This window comes from Macaca mulatta, chromosome 10, assembly GCF_049350105.2.
Source record: "Macaca mulatta isolate MMU2019108-1 chromosome 10, T2T-MMU8v2.0, whole genome shotgun sequence".
Taxonomy (NCBI): domain Eukaryota; kingdom Metazoa; phylum Chordata; class Mammalia; order Primates; family Cercopithecidae; genus Macaca; species Macaca mulatta.
Genome location: NC_133415.1, coordinates 100,806,100 through 100,818,650, shown reverse-complemented (window position 1 = coordinate 100,818,650; position 12,551 = coordinate 100,806,100). Strand labels below are relative to the sequence as shown.

At 46.4% G+C, this 12,551-nt stretch overlaps 2 long non-coding RNA genes across 2 annotated transcripts; one reads left to right on the top strand and one right to left on the bottom strand.

Moving 5' to 3' along the window:
* The first annotated feature begins 2,895 nt into the window (after window positions 1-2,895).
* On the top strand, window positions 2,896-12,551 carry LOC107000379 (uncharacterized). Its single transcript, XR_001447467.3, has 3 exons — window positions 2,896-2,997; window positions 4,707-4,842; window positions 11,864-12,551. It is a non-coding gene; the product is annotated as an uncharacterized LOC107000379 (long non-coding RNA).
* On the bottom strand, window positions 8,351-9,435 carry LOC107000380 (uncharacterized). Its single transcript, XR_001447468.3, has 2 exons — window positions 9,141-9,435; window positions 8,351-8,682 (listed from the first exon to the last, which is right to left on the bottom strand). It is a non-coding gene; the product is annotated as an uncharacterized LOC107000380 (long non-coding RNA).

Here is a 12,551-nt window from a genome sequence, read left to right as displayed (position 1 = left end):
CGTCTCTGTGGCAAAGAGCTTTCGTCTCTTACTTATTGAACTTTTGCTCCAACCTCACCCTTTGTGTCCATGCTCCTTAATTCTCTTGGTCCTGAGACAAAGAACTCTGGGTGAGATCAACTGAAAAGACTGTAACATTTGGAATTGACATGCTACCTAGGGAGGTCTTTACTCTCCAAGCCTAAAGAAAATATTGTGCTACTTCTCCAACCTCCCCTGCCACAGTTTTTGGCCGGGGTGGAGTGAGGTGGAGGGTCGTTCTTTGGGTGAATAGAGGCACAGAATGAAAAATAAACTACTTTTTGAAGCTTTGCATCTGTTTGTACCTGCAGTCACTTTGTTTCTAAACTCAAAAATCTCCTTTACAAAGAAAAACACTAAGCCTTGTAATTAGGGCTTTTCAAACCAACTCAGCTCCCCCTTACTGGGCCAGCGGCACGTGAACTTGAGAATGGTTGCAGAGTGTAGCAGATACCTGGTGTTGAATGTGATGATAACAAGAGTCCAAGTTGACTGACCTCTCTGGCAAAGAGATGAGACTGCTGAAAACGGCATTTATCAGTGATGAGGGCGTGTCATTCAGTCCATTTTCAAGGGTTTATTTTCGTGGTTTTGTTGCCTGCGTAAAGTGATTTGCTGGTGCCATTCTTTTAGTCCTCTCCCTCCCTGTCTGGAAGGTGATGTAGATGTATTTGCACTCCCAGCAGGAGACACAACCCTTGGCAAAAGAAACCCTCAGCATAGGATAAGCTGTTCCAAGCTCTGGCTCTGAAAGTCATGCAGGCTGTAGCATGAATCCCATGGCAGAGCACCAGAGGAGAATGTGCCTGCAGCTTTTGCAGCCCTGAGGCTTCCTCCTCCTCCAGAGAGAAGGATAGTTCCTGCACTCCCACACTCCCGTCTTGTAAGTCGCAGAATCAGAGGCTGGTCTTACACCTGGGCGATGGACTGGGAGAGGGTCTGGATGGAGTCTGTGCCATTTGCGGGGTGGGGCGGGTGAGAGAACACACTTCCACGTAGACTCTTCACCCTGGACTCTTCAATTGGGAGTCTCACATTCTGGCCACTTAAGCTGCACTTTCATACTTCAGAATGCTTCCTCTAAATTCTTCTGATTACTGTCTTAACACTGCCCATGTTAACATATTATTGAAACAGATTATTGCAAAGGTATCACTTTAGGAGAATGTGCTTAGGGTAAAAGCTACATCTCAGCTTTTCTTCCCCTGCTCCCAGCTCTATTTCCCATCACTACCATGTCATAGCCCTCAGCGGGGCTTGGTTAAATATTCGAGGATCTCACCACTGATAAATCCTGAAACTTTGCTTAGAGGCATATTATATAGAAGCCAAGAGGACAACTGTCTTATTCTCCGAGGGCTGCAGGCAATCTTCTGCTTGTCCCATAACAGATTTCTAGTTAACAGATAACATTGCCAATTGTCAGAAAATAGGTGGCCCCTCTGGGACAGGCCCACAGCCCTTTCCTGTCTAGGCTCCATTCATCAAGCTGAGTTTTGTCTCTCGGGGGTGTCACATTCATGTTAGTGTCTCTGCTTGCTACTTCCTCAGTTATCTCCTTGAAACAAATTTTAAATTGACTCTGCAGAATCCCATTCCAGAACTTGCCATCATTTCTAATGAATATAAATTTCTATAACAATTTTCAAAATTGGCCACCAGCCTCATGGATTCCCAGCATCCACATTACGAATTTCAGAGGCTTCCAGACCTGCATATCTCATCACTGAATAGATCTGAGCTTAAAATCAGAAGAACTGAATCATCACGCACTCTGAGGCTTAAAGAAACATTTAATCCGGGTAATCAACACACAGTCATAAAAACACTTTTATAGTCGCTTTATGATAGTCACTTGTAAGGATACTCAATTAAAAACCTATTGATTGATCAAACATTTAGCCCTTTGAAAACTATTTTTTTAACAATTACTTTGTGCAAAACACTGTTAGGTGTGATGAAGTGTCCACAGAAACAGAATACAATTCAATTAAATGAAGCAAATAATGATGAGTTCCTGCCATGCATCAAGAATTCTGCTAGACTGTGTGATCCGGAAGCGAGCAAAATGCAGATCTTATCGCTGTCGAGATGACAGAGTAATGTATCCACTAAATCAGTAACTCTAATTTAATAAAGGCTTTGTGCTAAATAGGAGATAAGTTCACATTGGACACAGGCAAAGACTGGCAAACGCCTTCATTTCCTAAAAGTTACATGCTGCATGGGGCACAGGGGTGCTCAAGGAGACAGTGGGCTTGGGTCGCCTATAAGAATCATGGCGATGAGCACTGACACTAGACTCAGACCTCTCAGGCAGAAGCCAGCTCTGCTCCTACTCACCGTGAATGTGCTTAGAACATTAGAACGCTCTGGCCTCAGTTTCCGAATCTCTAAAAACCAGACACTGATACTTAATTCATTGTGGAGAGACGGTGCCTATAGAGAGCTCCTGTGAGGCGTGCCTGGGCCCAGAGGTCGAGTGGATGGCTGTCACTATTGGAGGGTCACAGCAGGTTTTGGTTCCCACTGGATCCACTGAGAACTCTGTCCTTCACTACAGCCGGCAAGACTGTCTTCAGTACAAGCACCATCCTGTCTCAGGAACATGACGTTGCATCCAGACGTGGTACCAAGCTGTGTACCTGCCAGTCTAGCAGAGGCTTCCAAGCCATCAAGCCCAAATGTGTACCCCGCCATGCTCCTTGTGCACTGAGCCATCCCTACACAGTGCGGGAGACAACTTAGTATGGGGCCACGGTAGGGGTTAACCTGGCTGCTCTCTGGCTGGTTACAGTCTGCCAAAGCAATAAGCAGCAGTGGGACGTTAAATAAACATCACGACGTAATTAAGTTGCTATGGCAGTAAATCTTAGTGACTCAGGTTCAGAAAAGGAGTGGCTCTCAACCAGAGGCAATTTTTCCCTCCAGGTACACTTGCTAATGTCTGGACACAGTTTTGGTTGTCACGACTAGGTAAGGGCGTAACTGGCATTTACTGAATAGAGGCCAGAGATGCTGCTAGGCATCCTACAATATGCAGGAGAGTCCCACAGGAGAGATTGCCCAGCCCAAAAGGTCAATAATGCTGAGGTTCAGAAACCTCGACACAGCAGCGCAGCAGCAATGGCTGGTGCTTGTTGGAGGAGGAGGGTGGCTTAACTAGAGTCTTGAAGGACCATGAAAGTCAGAAGAGCAGGCAGGAGAGGGAAACCTTCCAGGAGGGGTCCCAGCACAAGCAAGGATGGGAGGGAAGGATGTTTGAGGGGCAGTGAGCAGGCTGGCTCGGCTGGAGGGGCGTTTGTGCAGGTGATATGTGGAGGGCATGCGGGGTTTGCTCTCCCATCCTAAGCAAATCCTTGGGCTTCCACTGAGAAGCTCCCCATCCCTGTCCATGCGGTGAGGAGGGACTTTCAGTCAAATGACAATACCCTCCCCGAGTCCAGGGGGTAACATGTAGCCAAGACAGGACCGTCCTGTCCTCCTGTGGGGACCTGAATCGTGAACAGTGACACATGAGTGAATTCACCATCATGGCCACACAGAGGACCCAGGAGCTGCCCTGATGCCCCCAAGCTCCCTGAATCTGGCTCCTCATGTTTAATTTTCCTACATACTTACCCCATTTCTTCCCATAAATGTCTTCAAAAAATTAAATCAAGGAAACCAGAGTTGGTTTCCGTTGCTTGCACTCAAAGTTGGATGGGGATCTGTGGCTTGGGTCTTCCTCTGCCTTCCTGCCACATATCTTCTAGTGCCTGAACCCTGACTGTGGGGACGGTGGAGTCTGCCGAGCAGATAAACAGTCCACTGAATTATAGGACTGTGGTGTGTTGTGCACTGATGTCTGCAAGACACACACACACACACACATGCACACACACACACACATACAGGAGAGAGGACACAGGGACAGCCAGGTTCACGGCAGACACTAGCAGCCACTCTCCTTTCTTCCTTGGTAACAGAGCCACACTTCTGTTCACCCCTCCAGTAGAAAACAATGTGCTGGGCCAGGTGTGGTGGCTCACGCCTCTTAATCCCAGCACTTTGAGGGGCGGAGGTGGCCGGATCATGAGCTCAGGAGATCGAGACCATCCTAGGTAACACGGCTGGGCTCAGTGACTCAGGCCTGTAATCTCACCACTTTGGGAGGCCAAGGCGGGCGGAACACGAGCTCAAGAGATGGAGACCATCCTGGCCAACAAGGTGAAACCCCGTCTCTACTAAAAATACAAAAATTAGCTGGGTGTGATGGCAGGCGCCTGTAGTCCCAGCTACTCGGGAGGCTGAGGCAGGAGAATGGCGTGAACCGGGAAGGCAGAGCTCGCAGTGAGCTGAGATCGCACCACTGCACTCCAGCCTGGGTGATAGAGCAAGACTCCATCTCAAAAAAAAAAAAAAAGAAAGAAAAGAAAAGAAGAAAAAAGAAAACAATGTGCTGAAGGAAGGTGGCCCTGCTTCAGCCCTAAGCAGAGCAACATGATTGGTCAGTGGTTCAAGGCCAAGCACAGTAATCCTCTCCCCTTTGCTTGTGATTGGTTTGACAATAAGCCTGTCATCCAGTTCTATTAATAGCTAATGGGACCTAAGGGACATTTACAAGAGCCTTCTGGGAAGACTTCCCAAGCCACACAGGAGAAAAATCTCCCAGCTCTCCTTCCTTTCCTCTGTTTTGGACACAGGCTGGTGATGCTGGAGCAATGGCAGCCACCGGAAACCCCAAGGCGAAGGCCAGAGAATCCCAAAGACGCAGACAGAGGCCTCTTAGAACTGGAGAGTAAGCCAAGTTGGAGTTGCCTTTTCTGGACTTCTTGTTAAGTGAGTTTAAAAAACAAAATGCCTCTGTAATTTAAGCCAGTGCTTCTAGAACTTCAATGTTCAATTGCCTTTTCAACAAATAGTGTCAGAAAAAAATTTGTCCATAGACAAAAAAATCGATCACACCCTAACTGTCATACATTATACAAAAATTAACTCAAAAATGGATTTTGGACTCATAATGTAACACGTAAAACTATAAAACTTTAAAAAAATAATACTTAGGAGAAAATCTTCAGGACTCTGGGCTAGAAAAAGAGTTCTTAGACTTGACACAGAAAACACAATGCACAAAAGGAAAAATTGATCAATTGGACCTCAATGAAATTTAAAACTTTTGCACTGCAAAAGGCCTTATGAAGAGGATGAAAAGACAAGCTACATACTGGGAGAAAATATTTTCAAACCACTTATCCCACAAAGGATTTAATACCTAGAATAATATAAGGAAGTATTAAAACTCAACAGTAAAAAAAAAAAAATCCATTTAGGAAATGGGCAAAAGACATGAACAGCTATTTCACCAGTGGTGATATATGAATGGCAAGCAAGTACACAAAAACATGTTCAACATCATTATCCATAAGGAAAATGCAAATTAAAATCACTAAATACCCACATGAAAGTGGCTAAAATAAAAAATAGTGATAACAGTAAATGACGGTAAGGGTATAGAAAACTTGTATTGCTCATACAAAACACTGCTGATACACAGATGCTCTGGAAAACAGTTCAGCAGTTTCTTCCAAAAATTAGACATGTGCTTACCATATAACCCAGCATTTGCCCTCTTGGGCATTTGTCCCAGAGAAATGAAAACTTGTATTCAGACAAAAATTTATATACGAATAATCCTAGCAACTTTGCTGATAATAGCGAAAACTTGGAAAACAACCCAAATGTACTTTAATGAATGAGTTAAATAAACTGGTGCGTCTCTACTATGAAATACTATTCTGCAATGAAAAGGGGCAAACTATTAATACCTGTGACGGCAAGATGGCTCTCCAGAGAATTAAGCTCAGTGAAAAAAACTGATCTCAAAAGGTTATGCACCATATGATCTCACTTAGATATCTTTATTTATTTTATTATTTATTTATTTATTTATTTATTTGAGGCTGAATCTTCTTCTATAGCCCAGGCTGGAGTTCAGTGGCGCAATCTCGGCTCACTGCAACCTCCACCTCCCAGGTTCAAGCAATTCTCCTGCCTCAGCCTCCCAAGTAGCTGGAATTGCAGGCGCCCACCACCACGCCTGGCTAATTTTTTTGTATTTTTAGTAGAGACGGGGTTTCACCATGTTAACCAGGATGGTCTCAATCTCCTGACCTCATGATCTACCCGCCTTGGCCTCCCAAAGTGCTGGGATTATAGGCGTGAGCCACCACGCCCGCCAGAACTGTTTTGAATCTTAATGGTGGTGGTCACACAAATCTAAACATATAATAAACTTTCAAATAACTAAACACACCCTAATTAGTGCATATGAAACTGGTGCAACCTGGGGCAGATAGATGGATTGTATCAGAGTCAATATTCTGCTTGTGAAACTTTACTATAATTAGGAAGATGGTATTACTGGGAGGAAATGAGTGAAGTGCAGGTGAGATTTTCCGTATTTCTTACCATCACGTGTGAATCTAAAATTAACCAAATTGCACTAAATTTTTTGTGGATCCATGAATTAATGTGGGAAACCCATTTCCTGAACTGCACAAAGGCAATTAAACAAAATATATTACACATTAGAAATCAGTTCCTTTTGGTACTGTGATTTTTTTCAAACAGGAAAACGTAGCGGGGGTGGGGGTTGGGGAGGCTTTGGAATTAATATATAATTAGATTTTTAGCCAGGTAGAAAGCTGAAACAAAATAAACTTGACTCTAAGTAATTAAAAATTTTAATGTGCATATGAATCACCTGGGTAATCTTGTTTAAAAAAGAAAAGCAGATTCTGATTCAGTAAGCCTTGAGTATTACCTTGAGTATTCTGTATTTCTAATGAACTGATATTGCTGGTTCATGGACCCCATTTTAGGTAGCAATAAAATAAGCCACTTTTAGTTGCATATTCCGTTAGTTGCTGCCAAAAGCATCCTCTTTTGACCATTTGCATATTAGCCCCACCCACTGGATGGAGCCCAGAGTCTTATCTTCCCACCAATCAGATTCACCCTCCACCTGTGGGAGGAGCCAAGAGACAAGTATGTGGGGAGAAGACGGTCCTTTTCCCAAAAGGCAAGAGCGCTTCCTTGTGTTGTGAGCCTGGGTGAGAGAGAGACCGAGGAGGATGGAGGTAGAGCAGATGGCAGGGACAGATGCTGATTTGGGGATGTCTGGGTCTTTGGTTGCCTCTTTATGGTCTGTTTATGAAACCCAGACGCCCTTTCAGTGAGAAGCAATTCTGCCATGTTTATTTTCTGCGGGGGAAGAAGCCACAAAACCCAAATATTTATATCCGTTGTGCAGTCTTCTCCAGTTTCCAGGCACGTCTTCCTTTTCTATATCTTGGAGAACATTTCAAGCCTCCTGGAATTTTTCTTCAAGAAGGGGCTTCAGGGCCACTGCTGCAGGGTGACTCACTGAGCCGCCAGGAGGCCTGGGCTTCCTTCCTGGAAATCAGGGATCCCACGTGGGCCTCTCAGACCCAGCTCTCCTGTGAAGTTGAGAGCTTCCAGTCGGTCTTCTAGGGAGGTCAAGAGGTGGCGGGAATATTGGAAATGGCTCTGCCCCTCACATGCTGTGTGTCCTTGAGTGAATGATCTGGCCTCTGAACACCAGTTTCTTCCCCTGTGAAAGGTGGGAGTTGCAGCAGGTGATTTCTTAGGATCCTGCCTGCTCTAAGTGTTTCATGGTCTCCAAATTCTCATCAACAGGACTTAGCTCAGGTCTGTGCTCTCCATCTTGGCTGCATATTTGAGTCACCTGAGGGACACTAAAGATTCCAAACCCAGATGTTCTGATCTGATAGATCTGGGGTCCAATGTGGGCGTCAGGAATCTTTAAAACTTCCCAGATGTCCCTAACATACAGCCAGGGTTGAAAGCCACTGGGCTACACCTGATTTTACAGAAGAGGAAACTGGGCTCCCATCTCTGGTCAGCAGGTCAGCCTCAGGTGGAATCCAGTGAATCCCAATTGCAGGTGTGGGACCTCACAGCCACCCTCTGCCAAGGACCTGGGGAACATTGCACCTTTCCACTCTTCAACAATCTTCTCCTCCATCTCTTTCCTTCTCTGCCCCATCCGTCTCTCCAATGAGCTAAATCTTTCTCAAGTAGCTCCTGCCCCTGGCCTGTGAAAGTCCCTGCCAGGAGGAGTGGCCACACCTGTTTACCTCCTTGAACTAGGAAGGAAGGAGGGAAATACAGGCAGAGATATGCAGAACTCAGGGTCTCCACGTCACTCTGCCTCCCACCCAAAGCACCTTGCTCCAGGTTTGTCATAGGACAAGGGGAAGCTGCTGTGAGGACACTGAGGGTGATGGGAAAGTTCAAAAAGGAAGAGGAGAGAAATAGCACATCTGTATTTAGACATTATCCCTGGATGCTTCTTTGCATGTTGGGAAAGGCTCACTACAATCTAGTCATGTTTAGCCCTTTAGGAGCCCCGGGGTAGTGAGTCCAGGGCCAGCCCTGGGGGCTTTTCTCCCACCCCCTTTTCAAAGTCATGTTGACCTTGGAGCGTCTCCTGCCCCAGGAGAGCGCTACAGCTGCCGCAGACAGCATGAGATGCTTCTCTACGTGGGCCCAGCTTCACTCTTCTGTGCTCCTGATGATGGAGGACAGAAAGTGGCTCTTCCTTTCTGGCAAGCATTTCCAGTCTCTGAAGACTCTCTGGGGAAAGAGCACCAAGGGGGAGAGGCTTCCTAAGTCCCTTCACTGGGGGTTTATCTGTGGCCGACGTTCCTGGGGAGACATACATTTCATCAGTCACTTTCCATCTCACGCCACTCTCCCTCCTCTCTGCAAGCTTACACTGCAGCCCCATGGAATTACACACAGTGCCTTGCATATACCAAGGTTCTTCCACCTCTAGTCATGCTGGTTCCTGTCCTGGAACCCCCTTCCTAACTCGATCCTGCTGAGCAGCCTGGGATCTGTGTACGGGACGCCCCTCAGAGTCACCCAGACACAGGGGAAGCTGGGGTTTTATTCCCTGCCCCTCAGTCACGGGTGCAGGCCTGCTCCTGGGGCACTCGCCCCCCAGCATCTCCAATGCCAGGCAGCCCAGAGAGCCACTCTCCTGTCCAAGGAACCCTTAGAGAACACTCCCAGGAGGAGCGAATGTCCACCCTGTGTGGCGTCCTCCTGGGGCGCTCCTTCTGGGGGGGACCCCAGCCCCTCCTGCCCTTCCACCCAGAATCCTCCTGTCTCCTGGGTGAAAACTGGAGCCTGAGTTCTAGCTCTGCTGTGTCTCTCAGACTCTAGTGAGTGTCAGAATCCTCTGGAGGCCTTGTTAAAACTCCGATGGCCGGGCCCACCCTGAGGTTCTGATTCAGGAGATCTCAGCAGAGCCTGAGAGCTGGCTTTCCCAGCAGGGTCCCGGGGTGCTGATGCTGCTGCCCCTAGGACCACCCCGAGAGCTCTGGCTCTCCACCGGAGCCTGCCCACCTGAATACAGTGACCACAGGCCACGGGTCACCCCTCACTGCTTCACTCCACGCCCTCTCCTGTGACCTCATCTCCTCCCACCTCCCTCTCGGCCACGCGGCTCTAGCCACACCCACCTCCCTGCCGTTTCTCAGCCAGGATCGCCAAGGTCTCTCCTGCCCCGGGGCCTGTGCACCTGCTGTGCCTCTGCTTGGGGTGCTTTTCCCAGGACTCGCTCGCCTCCTCAGAGAGGCCTCCTGACCCCTGACACGGCCTTGCCCTTCACCTCTATCGTCCTTTAGAACAGCCCCCACCTCCCGCACATCAAGCAGTTGCCAGTTAAACTGCTACTGCTTGTCCTCCAGACTCGAAAGTAACCTCGCAGTGGGCGGTGGGCAGGGGGCATTGTTTTGTTCCCTGCCCTGTCCTGGCACCCAGAGCAGTGCCTGGCAGGGGTGGGTGTTCAGTACACACCTGTAAACAAGTGACTCCAATGCAGGGACCGTTCTCTCTGATCTCTAAATCCACCTTTCTTATGTGGTAGTAACAATATTGAATGTTGTTCCATACATCATCCATTTTCTTTTCTGACTTTTAGATCATAGTGCCTTACAGAACAACTGGGCAAAAAATGGACTTTCAGACACGGCAGGTGCCCAGGTCCAGGCCCCACCCTTTGGTCCTGCAGGGACTGCACTCATTTATTTTTCTCTTTTCCAGCTCTCCACATGCCAACAGCTCCCTGGCTTTAATTTTCATCCATTTAAGTTGAAAAAAAATCAAAACAAATGAAACGCACTTAAGAGAAAGCCTTGAGGAGTTAGCGGGCCACCTGAAGTGAATGGACTCCTTTCAAGGAGTTCTCATTTGTTGTTATTAATTATTTATTGGGCTCTGATATGTTCCCGGCGCCACCAAGACGGAGAGGAGACAGGGTCCCTGCCCTGGGGCATCCCAAAGAAGAAGGGAGAGTTTGTGAAATGAAAAAATGTCCCATATGATAAGACATTTACACGTCACACCGCAAGGCTGCTCTATGCTTTTATTATGTTTTTACTTTTAAGGATGTTCATTTATTTTCTGATTTAAAAAATTAATTGAAAAGTTTATAAAATATTCCTAGAAAATAGAGAAAAAATAAAATCTAACTCCAATGTTTTTAATGCACATATAAAATCTATTTGGTTTATAAAATAGGATTTATTCTAAATGTTTAATTTAGTTAGTTTAGAAGTTTTGTTAATTTACTCATCAGACTCTGCCTTGAGTTTTATTCACATTATACCATGTACATTTCTTTAGGCCATCAATCAGTCTTCAAAAGCATAAATTTCATTAGTTACAATGTATTTCATATAGATATATGATAACTGCCTTCAACAATCTTCTATTTCTGGGCAATAAATTTTTTTTCTTGTTTTTCTTTTGGTTATTATAATATTGCTTGAATATACTTAGTTTAGAAAGCCTTGACTCATCGTTATTATCATTTCAGTTTATAATCAGGAAGAGGGAAAGCCTAACTCTAAGGCTGAAACTAAATCCTAAAGCTAGTTACACAGTCTCTCTGAGCTTTGCTGTCATCTTCTGTCCTGTGGTAAGAATAATACTGAGGTCCTAGGGAGCTGTGAACCATATGCTGTGAGAGAACACAGCTGAGCAGCCCAGCCAGAGCGCCCTGGGGAAGCCATTGGAGGTCAGCAGCTCCCGTCCCCTTCCCTCTTGACTCCTAAGAGTCTGAGACAGAACTTTGCCCTCCCTTCTTCCTGTCCAAAAGACATACAATGATAATGATGCTGATGGTTATTTAGTAAGAAACTTCCCAACAGTCGTCAGGAGGGGACACAGTTGCATTCTCTCCAGCGAAGATGTCAGGGTGGACAGAAATATCACCGTGATCCAAAGAGGACACAAACACTCCTGCTATTTTATTGTCACCAGGGAAAGACCAGCTCTAGGTCTGACGAATGTTTAGTGACAGTTGGTTTGCAAAAGTCAAAAAGAAACTGACATAATGATAGCCAAACAGGCTTTCTCTGCATTAGAAGAGCTCAGTGGACCCTTGCATGTCTGATTAGAGAAAAACAAAACAAACAAGGAAGAGCTCCTCCAATGCACAGAGGTGCTGCTCCATTGAACTAGACCAGAAGAACTTGGGCCTGCCCCTTGGGAACAGGGGCCAACATGACATGGTGGGCAAGGACCCATTATCTGACATGAAGATGCCCTGAGGGCATTGGAAAGCACAGTGAGTCAGGAGAAGATGGCCCTGAGGGCAGGTGCATTCGGGTGCTAGTGAGCGCTGCAGCATGTTGGGTCTCTAGTTTTGTATCAGTCAGCTACTCTCACAATCATGCTGTGTAACAAAACACCCCCAAACTCAGTTACAAACAGTAGTATTTATTTCTCATTCTCATGTCCACAGGTCTGATGGGGTTCATCACATCTGAGCCAGGACTGGCTTTTCTTGGCTGCAAGCTGAAAGCTGGGTCCCGGTCTGCTATACTGAGGGTCTCTCATCTTCCTTGGACCAGTGACAACCAGAGGCCTATTTCTCTCATAATGGAAGGCAGGAGAACAAGCAGGCAAGACCAGCTGTGCTAGCATATGCTGCCCCTCTGCCCACATCACACCTGCTAATGTCCCATTGGCTAAAGCAAGTCACACAAGCAAACCCGACATCAACAGGACAAGGAAACAGACTCCACCTCTAGAGGCACAAACTACAAAGTCACATGACACAGGGCATGGATTCAGGGAAGGAAGCTGGAGAATGACAATAATGACCCTCAATAACACAACCTCCCACAGGTTTCCAAATCCCCATCCCAGGCATATTTCCAAGGAAACGGAATCATGGGTTCAGGGTTTTAGAGCAAGCAATTTCTGCTCGCCCAGCTTAGTTTCCACACCCTTAACACAGGGGCAATGATGTGGCATCAAATCATATCTTAGAACTTTGTGATGACGTTTAAACAACTAAATGCCAAAAAAGTACTTAGGTCAGGGCCGGGTAGGAGGGGCAGAAGCCAATGGTAACAAGTAGCATCATTGTTAACCTGCAAAGTTCTGGGAATTTCCTTGAAAGTCTGATTAGAGAATCATGTCCTCAA